The sequence below is a fragment of the Macaca fascicularis genome, chromosome 10, assembly GCF_037993035.2.
Source record: "Macaca fascicularis isolate 582-1 chromosome 10, T2T-MFA8v1.1".
In the NCBI taxonomy this organism is placed as follows: domain Eukaryota; kingdom Metazoa; phylum Chordata; class Mammalia; order Primates; family Cercopithecidae; genus Macaca; species Macaca fascicularis.
The window spans coordinates 70,324,501-70,336,576 of NC_088384.1; the positions used below are offsets into that span (position 1 = coordinate 70,324,501).

Consider the following 12,076-nt stretch of genomic DNA (forward strand, 5'->3'; position numbering starts at 1 on the left):
GAAGAACTTGGAGTTGGATGTTTGAGAGGAGGAAGCATCCAGCATGGGAAAAAGGTGTAGGCTCGGAAGCTAAGCCAGTCTAGTCTTGCCACGTTCTTCTGCCTATTTTTATTCTGGCCAAGGTGGCAGCTAATTAAAGGGTCCTCATCCAGATTGAGGGTGGGTCTGCCTTTCCCAGTCCACTGACTCAAATGTTAATCTTCTTCAGCAACACCCTCACAGACACACCCAGGAAAAATACTTTGCATCCTTCAATCCAAAGATGGCGCTCAACATTAACCGTCACAGTCATGAAGGGACTTGCGGGTCAAGATATCATAGGATTTTGAATGAGGGACTCATAGAATTACATCTGGGCTTGAGAAGGTTGTGTTCAGCGGCCACGTGGACCAATTGTAGAGAGTTGAGAGTGGAAGCAGCATACCAGTAAGAAGTCAATGCCTTGGTCCACTCAGTCCATTGGTCCAGGCTGTACTAAAATATCATAGCTTGGGGGGTTATCAACAACAGAAATTTACCTCTCACAGTTCTGGGGCTTAGGAAGTCTAAGATCAGGGTATTGGAAAACTTGGAATCTAGGGAGGGTCTGCTTTCTGTTTCATAGATGGTTGCCTTCTCACTCTCGTCCTGTGGTGGAAGGGGCAAGGCAGCTTTCTGAGGTCTCTTCTCTAAGGGCACTAATCATGACCTAGTCACCCCCCAAGGGCTCCATCTCCTAACATCATTACATTGGTGATTAGGTTTTAACATACGAATTTGAGGGCACATAAACATTTAGACGATAGCAGCCAACAACAAGAGTGAAAGGCAAGGAATAGTGATAGAGTGACAGTGGATGTGGAATCAAATGGAAATCATAAGAGAATCTGTGATCAGGTTAGCATGGGGGCCAAGAGAGCAGAGTAGAGTTAAAGATGTTGCTTAGTGTTAACAATTAAAAAGAAAACAAAAGTGCAAGGCTCAACTCGTCCTAATCTAACCTGCCCTCTTGACTTCCAGCACAATCTCCAAGCACAACTTGTTGGAAAATCAGGGCTGCCTTTTTGCAACTGTCCCTTGCTTCCTCACTGTTCGAAGTTCTCACAGAAGTCTAAATGAATCCCACATAATGCAAAGCAAAAGGAATAAATAGCTTACTTAAAACTCAGACCTTTTATTTTTTTAAGATTCAGGGAGTACATGTACAGGTTTGCCATGAGTGTATTGTGTGACGCTGATGTTTGGGCTTCTAATAATTTCAGCACCCAATTAGTAAACACAGAACCTGAGAGGTAAAAATTCAGATTTTTAAAAAATAAGATGTTACTTTTCTTTCTTTCTATCATCTTAGGAAAAGAGAAAACCTCAGTGGCTTTCTTTTTTCTTCACCACATTTGGGTTTTCTTTGGGGAAAAAGCTCAGGATAAAACCAGATCTGCATTAAGCACCTGTTTCTCTGCAAAGTCACAGACAGCTCTCTGCTTTAGCAGCACTTTTTATTTTTTTTGGTTCCCTCTTCAAGAGCATTTGGATAATAAAAGAAAAGGCCATTACCCTACACACACACCCACTACCAGCTGCATTGAGAACACGAATGTGGATTCTGTCAAGTAGTTGGCAGAGGAAGCCCAGCTCCCAGCTCCAAGCAGCCACACCACAAATGGCGTCAACTTCAGGCTGTGTTTTGTGTCCTCTCTGAGGTGAGTAGTTTGTTTTCAAACCATGTAGATGATACTAGTATTCAGGTTGGTTTTTCAGTGCTGTCTGCAGGGACTGAAGTTTCAAAATGAGGCAAGAGGGACTGTCTGAGGGTAGAGGGGGCCATGCGGGATTTTCAGAATCCTGCTGCCTTGTCTGGCACCAGTGGGCACAGCAAGGCTGGAGCATGCGGTCTCCCTGCCGTGGATGCCCAAATAAAAGGATTCGGAGGGCAAAAAGTTGACTTCAAACTTTCCAACTTCATCAGCTTCCCATAGTATCTGGCAACCTCGAATCTTTTCCAGCTCATATTAAAATGACTCTGCTTCTTTAAAGAGATGTAAAAATGAAGATTGAGTGATGGAACATTACTCCTCAAAGAGGCTCAGATGAATTCCAGATGTACAGAAGAGTATAGTGGGGAATAGGGAGGAGATGTCTAGTGTCTTTCTCCCAGTTCTGCCATGGATTTGCTGTGTGATCTGGGGAAATCCATATAACCTCTCTGATTTTTTGTTTCCTTATCTATAAAATGTGGGGATATGTATAAATGATCTGTACCATCCCTTTCAGAAAAATACCAAAATAAAGACAAAACTGATTCTGTTATCTCTGCCATGCTGACATCTAGTTTCTACTTGAATGTTCCCAGTGACAAGGAACTTGCTACATTTTAAAATGACTCAGTTTGAGTGCTGGAGGTTTGTTTCTCGTATCTCTTCCTTTCTTTACTGTGTCAGTACAAAAGGAAATTCATTTCTGAAGGGACCATTTCTAGGATCAACACTAATATATTAAAGTTCTAAAAATACCATATCACTTTAGTAAGAGCTACCCAGCATTTATTTACTTGCTGCCAGATTCCTTGGAATTTTCTTAGCTTGACTCAAAATATTCATGCAAACCAAGCTAAAAAGGAAGAGAAGGCAAAGGAAAACACAGTAGTTCTCTTTTTAATTTTTAATTTTTTCTACCTGAGCAATGATAGTTTTTAAGGACAACATTTCTCACAGAACGGAAAAAAATGAGAGCTAAAATTGCTGGTTATCTTCATCCAACTCTTCTTTTGATCCAGCAGAGAAACTAAAGACAAGATAAGTGATGTGACCTACCCAAGGTCACACAGCTGAGATTAAGCCCACATTTCTGGACTCCTAATTCTCAACATATAAATCCATAGATGTTTTCCAAAGAGTGAACCACGAAACGGATTTTTTAAGCTACCAGAAGGTGGTCTTGGGGAGAAGGGGAAATGGGGAGTCAGGTTCTATGGTCAAACGTATTTGGGAAATGCTAGTTTGTTTTGTTTTGTTTTATAGCATGGATTCTCAGAAATTTAAGTATGCTATATTGTTGGGACACAGTCAGGAAAGCAGTAACCGCTGTAGATTTCTAGCAGAAAAATATTTAATGCAGGCGATTGGGAGCTTACAACTTTATTGGAAGGCCTGAAGTTGCAAAGATCAGGTAAAGCCACCATTAGATCCAAAGAGCACCACAGTTAGGAAGTTGCTGTCGCTATCACTAGTGTCTCCAGACCTGAGGTAACTAATATTCAGGGGAATGTCTTGCATGAAAACATTGCATCTAACAAATCTCAGAGGTGCTCCAGCCGCTTGCTGGAGAAACAACAGTAGATCTCTCCCTTTTGCCTTTTATTTTTCATGTAAGTGCTTCTCCATTGGCAGCATCTAGTCTGAACTCTGTTCCCTCTGGAATCTCAGTAATGCAGTTATCAGGCTTCTAGCCCCTAGAATGCAGTAGAGATCACAGAAGAGAGTGGTCTATTTTGTTTATTGTTGTTTTTGGAAATGATGTCCTCACCCAATTTGAGGTCCCCACTGGAAGCCTGTCAGTTCCCTTTCTTGAGCAACTGATTAAGCCCACACTCAAACCATTTTCCTTACTGGGCTCTCATACTGAAAACCGCTATGCACTCACCCAAATAGCCTGGGGCCAGAACTCAGACAATTAGGGACAGTCTCTATGCACTGGAGTCCACAAAATTATTCAAATTAGCCAATTCACAGGAAGCCTGTTGAAACCCTGCTTGCCATACACCAGACATAAATTTCTCTCTGCATCTCCAGTTTGCTGTTATCCTATCCCCGGGTGCAACTCCCTGTGTGGCCCTGCGTGGCAGCCTTCTCTCCTTCAGAGATGTAAGTAACTAAGAGTTCTGCCCCTCATTTAGCTGAATATCTTTGTTTTGTGCCCACCATTAAAGAATTTTTGGATTTTATAAAGCAGGGGGCGGGAATGGAACAGAGTTACTACAATCAGTCTAGTGCATCTAATAATGAGCATTGAAGCCGTCCAGTGGAGATACGGTATTTAGTGTTTCCGAAACTTCTTTAACCACATGTCTTCATTTTCAGAGGCAACACTTACTGATATATGTCAGAAAGTATCAAGGTTTCATGAAACTCATTTTGGGCATTATTGTTTAAATTATAATTTCAAGGGTTCATATACTTTGAAGGCCCTCTGACCCAGAAGGAAGCAGGACTGGTGATGTAGTGGCCTGAGCTATACTATCAGGGCATTCATGATCACCACAGGATTATAGTGTAATCCATAGTACAGTTGCCATTGTACTATGGATTATACTGTACATAAAGATTATTATTCTGCCTAGATAGTCCCAGCTGGTAGATTTGTACAGGACTTACCGAACTCATATTTCTGTAATCAAAGCCAACTTCTTCTTTGTTTCCTATCCAAATCCTAGTTGATTATCAATATCCAACTCAAGTCCTTTCTCTTCAACAGGAAATTCAATGATTAGCTCAGCTTTCTCTCATCTCTTCATTCTCTGAAATCTTGACACGCTGTCAGCACTTGTCACAAATCTGCCTGTGACATCTCTTGTACTACTTCCTTGCTCTATTTAACAGCTCTTCTCTTATCCCCAGCTGCATTGTAATCTTCTCAAAGGAAGCTTGGATGCTGCTGGGCACCTCCTTAAACGTTTAGAGCAATGCTAAGCACATAATGGGTACACAGATAATTGTGGGCCAGATAAATTAATTAATAAATAAATTAATTTGGCCACTTCAGTTTCTAATACAAGGATTTTCTGTTATTGTTTTGTGTTGTTTTAGAATTTTAGTTGAAGCGGAACCTAGCTTGCATGTGGGTATATTTGTTCATGCAGATGAGAGCAAAAGCAGAGTTCCATAAAAACTACTATTATCAAGTGGTAGAAGTGATTTTCCTTACGTAACATTTCTTAGCTATTTTGGTGTTCTTAAACCATGAAGAGCAATGTGACACTTACAAAGTCCTAAGTGACTTTCTTCCTTCCAAGAATTATTTCAGGCTTGGGTTCCCAGCAATTCAGAGGCAATTTCTATTTCTGCCATGTTCATACTTTGCATCTTTATAGCCTTTAAATTTTTTAAAATGTATATGGTCTATTTATCTTCCAACAATGATTCTTATGATCTGGGTAGAGCTAACACAATATTATTGTCCTTATTTAACCATTGAAGAAACTGAGGGGCAGAGATCCCATCTAATAGGTGGCAAAATCTGGACTTGAAACAAAATCTGCCTCCCAATTTATAGCTCTTTCTAATGTGTTCCAAAGTAAAGAGAAGTGTAAGAATGTATGTATGCGTATATGTATGTTATATATGCATGAAATGCATGTATGCATTGTTTTATTAATCAGATAAAGGAAGGAATTTAAATTTTGAAATACTCAATTTTTTCTCCTCATAAGTTTTCCAGTAGAAAGATAACCATACACGCAATTCCCAAACTGATTTTTATCCCCACATACAAAAATAATAAAATAAAAAGGTCTCTCCACTATGTCCCCAAAATCACCTCTAGAAATTTTACAGCTTGCAGGCTGCCTTGGACTACTCATTTGCCATAACAAAATACCATAGACGGAGTAACTTAAATAATAGAAATGTATTGTTTCACAGTTCTAGATGCTAGAAGAACAAGATCAAGGTGACAGCATAGTTGGTTTCTGGTGAGGCCTCTCTTTCTGGTTTATAGTTGGCTGCCTTTTTCTGTGTCCTCACGTGGTGGGAGGTAAGGGTTGAGGGAGAGAGAGCCAGCTCTCTGGTGTCTCTTCTTATAAGGACAGTAATCCTAACACAGTCACAAAGGGATTATGACCAACACACTCATGACCTCATCTAAACTTAATTATCTCCCCAGGGCCCTGTCACCAAATACCATCACACTGGGGATTAGTGTTTCAACATACAAATTTTGGGGAGACACAAGTCAGCCCATAGCATTCTAGCTCTGCCTTTTTTTTTTTTTTTTTTTTTTTGTGACAGAGTCTCACTCTGTTTCCAGACTGGAGTGCAGTAGCGTTATCTCGGCTCACTGCAACCTCCACCTACCAGGTTCAAGCGATTCTCCTGCCTCAGCCTCCTGAATAGCTGGGACTACAGACGTGCACCACCAAGCCAAGCTAATTTTTCTGTTTTTAGTAGAGATGAGGTTTCACCATGTTGAAAGGGATGGTCTCGATCTCTTGAACTCGTGATCCACCCGCCTCGGTCTCCCAAAGTGCTGGGATTACAGGTGTGAGCTACTGTGACCAGCCTTCCATTTTGACAACCCCATACCAGCATTAACTCTAAAATCTAAAGTTTAAAGTCTTATTTAAATATCACATAAATCAGATGGGGGTGAGACTCAAGATACAATTCATCCTGAGGCCAAATTCCTCTCCAGCTGTGAACCTGTGAAACCTGACAAGTTACGTGCTTTTGAAATGTGATCATGGGACAGGCATAGGATAAACTTTCACATTCAAAAAGAAAGGTAGCAGAAGTTCCCAACCAAATCCAAAACGTAGCATGTCAAATTCCATTAGATCTTAAGGCTCAAGAATAATTCTCTTTGGCTCCATGTCTCACCTTCCAGGCTCACTGGCATGTCAATGCCACCCCATAGCTCTAGGTGGGGGTCCTGTCTCCTCAGCTCTGTCCCCAAGGTTCCAGGTGGAGGGCCTCTGCCTGTTGAAATGGAGGTGGTAGCCCTGATTATCTCTAAATTGCCTTCAGGGTTATTTTCCACTCCTCTTGAAGAGTAGGGCATGTTCACGGGCAAATAACTCAAATAACTCTATGACCCTGTCCTGTCAAAGCCCCAAAGTCCTGCAGCCTTCCTTCATTACATCTCCATCCCCACGTTGGCAATGTTTCTGCATGTATCACACCATAAGCTCTTCACTAAGTAGTTGCTCAGCCACACACTCAGTATGGTTAAGCATGGCTTATGTGGCTCCTTAGAGTAAGCTTTTTCATTTTTCCAGTCCATTGCAGGCACAGAGTTATATTTTTAGAAGTGGAAGTTATATTTAGAAGTCCTGTGCCACTTGCTAATGCAGAGAAAAGAATCCTGGAAAGTTGTTTTATCCACCACCACCCCTTGTCAAAACCATTCTTCAGACTCATTCCTTTCATGGGCACCAGAATGTAAAAATAAAAATTTAATCATGTTTCCCTGCCATTGACTCTCCAGCAGCAAGACAAAGCCCAGACCTGCCATTTAAGAAACTCCCTTGTTTGTGTCTCTCCAACCTCATCTACCACTTTCAATTTCTGAACTGAATTTCATACCACATACAGTCAGTTCTCATTATTTGCTGTATTTATGTTCTATAAAGTCACTGTGAACAGTGAATTAGTAAATACTGAACCACTGTTCCTAAGGGGAGATATAAGATTAGGTTCCTAAGAGCCTCTGGTCGCATTTTTATCAACCAATTGACACATCCTTGTTTTATTTGTGTTTCTGTTTAAAAACCCCTTTTTAAATGTATGTTGTGGATTCATTAACATTGGACTCACAGCCAATGGTACTAGAACTCATGCCTGATCAAAGTCTATCTATCACATGTATTTCCCTGTAAGTCATGTCACAGCCTTTTTGCACCTGGGAATATTGGACAGCATGGCCTATGCTTGGGATCTGTTTTAAACAGCAGATTCACCAACAAAAACTACAAAACTGTGGAAAATGTGGCACTACATGGACCATGAGATGGATACTTGTTTACAGTATGAGAGCTCAAATGAGGAGACAGAGCACCATCTCTGCTGGGAACAGCCATGTCAGGTGACTAAAATTTTTGCTGCTCTGTACATGTCTTTAAATGATGGTGGAAGTGTGGCATGCATTGATTTGGGGGTTACAAATGAATTTTGGCAAATAGGTGAATTTGCAAATACAGAGTGCACTAATAATGAGGACCCACTGAGCTTGCAATCACCTGCTCTAGTTCACAGTGCTCTGCCTGTGTGTCTGTTTACATCCACATGAGGGTGAAAATGCCTGAAGGTGAGGAAGTACACTCTGTAGATCCACAAGTGGAAGGCACTTGTTAAATGTCTGCTGAAATGAACCAAACTTCACATGTGTTGTATTCTTACAGTATGCCAGCCAGGATTCCATCAAGCCAATTGAGGTATAACAGGCTCTGGTCCTTTGGACATATATGATGAAGCCCTTAAACAGTATGTGGAGTTCTCATATCAGATCTAATGACTAGAATGACTGAGAATCTCTTCTGACCAGCTTGTTCTCAGTACTCATGACTTAAGAGGGGAGTAGAGGAGCAAGTTGTTTACCTAGCATGGTACAGGACACTATGTGGGTTCCTCAGACAGTGAGAGCTTCCTCAGAGATGACTGGCCCAGCTAGTTGCCTCTAATGTTTAAAATTCTCTTGTTAGAACCTTATTTCTTTAGGTTAAGCATTTTCAGACAAGTATAAAGGAGGGAAATTAACATTTCTGAGGGTGTAGTATGTGTAAGAACTTTGCATATTTACTGTCTCTAATCCATATAACAATCCTATAGAGGAGATAGAAATATCCCCTTTAGAGGTAGCAAAGAGGCAGTAAAGTCAAGGGACATGCAGAAAGACACTATGTGGTGGTCTGGCCAACATTTGTAGCCAGGTTTGTTTCATCACTAGCTAGTTATTTTCACTACCCCATGCTACCTTTTAAAATACGTGTAAGCACAAATACTTCTCAGCAGGGGATCACACAGCCATTAACATTCACATGTTGTTTCTACCAGTTATTCAACAAATATTGGTAGAGAACTTCTAGTGTGCAAAGAAATATGCTGGGACTAGAAGAAATGCACAGTTGAATCCGGCATGGCTCCTAGATACACAGAACATGTGCATAAACATTTAGAATGTGAGTGGAAATTATACACGTCATAGAAGAAATATCAAAGAGGTCTGTCTCAGCTGGGAGAGTAAGAAAGGCTCCATGGAGAAGGGGGCCCGTGCTTGATATTGAGGGAAGAGTGATGTCAGCATGGGAACAGCACAGGCATAGGCCAAGGTGTGAGAAAGTGTGGGTTAAAAACTGATGCTCAAGGGAGCTGAATGTAAAAGTAAGTAGGGCACTGTAAGGCAAGATGAAGGAGGATCATTATAAAAATGACTTCACTGCCAGGGCCAGACCTTTGCACTGTAATCATTAGGCAGCAGAAGGGCACTCTCAGTGCCTGAGGAAGGGCATGGAGTGATTTGTGAGGTGGCAGTGTGTACTAGTTTGCCAGGGTTCTATAACTATCTATCACAGACTGGGGAGCTTAAACAACAGAATTTTATTTCTTGCAGTTCTGGAGGCCGGAAGTCCGAGATCTAGGTGGTGGGAGGCCTGCTTTCTGTCAGGCCTCTCTCCTTGGCTTGTAGACAGCCGCCTTCTCCCTGCATCTTCACATGGCCTTCTCTCTGTGTGTCTGTGTACTGATTTCCTCTCCTTACAAGGACACCCATCATTTTGTATTAAGGCCCACTGTAATGACCTCATTTTAACTTAGGTACCTCTTTAAAGACCCTATCTCTAAGTACAGTCACATTGTGATGTACTGGAAGTTAGGACTTCAGTGTATGAAATTTGGCCCATAACACAGGTATGAAGGATCATGAGAAGGAGAAAGTGGGGAGGCCGGTTAGGAGACATCACAGCAATTGCGAGCAGATGGTGATAATGGAAGAGATAAGGAGGCACACAGTGGACCTTAGTCTGATAGCTTTCCCCTCTGCAAGGAAGACAGCAGCAACAACTGGAATTAACTTGGGAAGCCTTCCTCAGCCCATAGAGACATCCCCAAAGCTATCACTTCTCACTGCCTCCTGGAAGCAGGAGGGTTGCTTCTGATTCTCAACCCACACAGGACAAAATGTCTCATTGCTCTAGTCTCAGAGTGTTTATATTACATCTTCCCATGACTAGAATCTGAATCAGGGCCAGGGCATTCCTGAGTGACAGCTCCCATGAACTAATTATTAATGTTCCTGGCACAAAGTCTGGGTGGGCATTTATTCCTGTTCCCCAAGCCTGTGATGAATGGAGCTTTGCGCAGGCTGCATAATTTCTTGATTTCTCCACAAGTCTGTGCCTTCTGCTGGCATTTTAAGGAATGTATTTTTATGGAGTTTGGAGCTATTCAGTAATTTTCCAGGAGGGCACATTGCCCAGGCCAGATGGACAGATTTTTTTTTTCTGGTTCTAGTTAGTGAATGCCTGTCTGATAAGATCTTATCCCATCCTACTTGAAAGGTGATGCACAATTTGCTTGTGAAGTGGGTGGTGAAAAACGACTCTATCGGAAGCTTCTTATGGGTGGCTGGGGAGGGCCACTCTTATGTACCTAAAGCTTCCCTGGTCTGGAAGGAAAGTCTAGTCAAGGGACTATGCAACGATACATGCAAACAATGCCAAAGAAGGGCATTTTTGTCTTAAGAGGTACCTATGTTACAACACAGGATATGATGGGACAGGATGTTATGAAGTCACTCTATCTAAGCAGAGCATTATTCAGTTACTACACTGAGATCCCAGTGTTTCTCTCTGAATTCATTTGTCTTCAGAAAGAGAAGCCTGATGCAGTGAAGTATGATAAAGAAGAATCAACTTTGACTTTCCCAAGAGAGTCACATAGACTTTCAGTTATACTGTATTGTTGGGTCACTTATATTCTATTGTATTCTGCAGTTATTGGACCAGAGCCTCCTTGCACGCTGAGTCCTCAGCAAGGTGGTGTAAACACCAAATAAGGTGGGTTGGGGACAGCATGTGTAGTTCCTGGCACAAGTGCTGGCACATGGCAGATACTCCTTGTAAGAGACACTTTGACTCTGTTGTATGGGATCCCCTTTCTTTTTATTTTTATTTTTTTTTTTTTTGACTGACCTTCTAAAGGGAACTGAGGCCAGAAAATACTTCCAGAAAACGGTACCTTTCCTCATGAAGTGGTAATGACGCCATCAATACATAGAAACAGCTGGGGTTTTTTTCTATGTCTTTTCAGTTTTTAGACAAAAACTTGAATAATAATTTTATATTGAATAATACAAATTTGAATAATACTTTTTTATCAGCTTCTAAAACTTCCACTTCCTGCTTGAGGGCACATCTGTGTCAATGGTAAGGTGCTTCCTCTCCGATTCCCTCTCCTGCTGCTTCTCCTTCTCTCCCTACAGGCGAGGAGCCCCTGACATCACTTTATTCTGTCAGGTCTTTTGCTGTATATCCTTACTCCTTCTTGCCTCTTCCACCTGCTGCTGCTACTGACATAAAACTCTAAAAGCCCAATCATTTTCTCATTCTCACTGCAGGCAAATATCTTGACTTTTACCAGAAACAACACAAAAATTTCCCAAAAAGAAGAAATTTTTCTTCCCATTTAACCTATAAGAAAATGATGTCACCTGATGGCTGAGTGACTTGTCTTAAATATAGCCCTAGAAACCATGACTTGTATTGTTTTTCAAAAAAATCTTACTGAGGTGAAGAATTTAGACAAGGAGGTTTAACCAACAACGAATCAACCCAAACAAAGAAATGTTAGCACAAACCACAAAAGGAAAAAAATAAAAAATAAATTGGACTTCATCCAAATTTAAAAGCTCTGCTCTATATGGAATATATAAAGAGGTCTCAACATTCGATAATAAAAAAATGACAGAATAAGAAATGGGCAAAATATTTGAATAGATACTTCAACAGAGAAGATATACTTCCCTGGCAGTCTCAGGAATGAAAAAAAAAAAAATAAAAAGGCAAATACACCCATGAAAAGAGAGCTAACATAATTTGTCTAAAATAACAGGGGGGACACTCACCCTAGCTTTCAGTGTTCTGGTGAGGCCGAGGAGAAACTCCCATATAGTGCTGGTATTTGACTATGCAAATACCCTGCTTCTCATCATACTTTTACCCATTAATTTTATCACCCATCAAAGATTCTTGCTTCTCAATAATTGTCACTGTGGTGTTTACTTAAAACTAGTTTTCTATTTTTATCACTTCTACGTTTTGAAGACAAATGAATTCAGAGAGAAACACTGGGTTCTCAATGTAGTAACTGAATAATGCTCTGCTTAGATAGAG

At 41.0% G+C, this 12,076-nt stretch overlaps 1 long non-coding RNA gene across 2 annotated transcripts in view; it reads left to right on the forward strand.

Moving 5' to 3' along the window:
• The first annotated feature begins 1,598 nt into the window (after nt 1–1,598).
• The window catches only part of LOC102141547 (uncharacterized), a 40,234-nt gene continuing 29,756 nt past the window's right edge, over nt 1,599–12,076 (forward strand). For both annotated transcript variants that reach the window (XR_281350.5, XR_012418420.1), the window contains exon 1: nt 1,599–1,679. This is a non-coding gene — a long non-coding RNA (uncharacterized lncRNA). The remainder of the gene's footprint in view (nt 1,680–12,076) is intronic.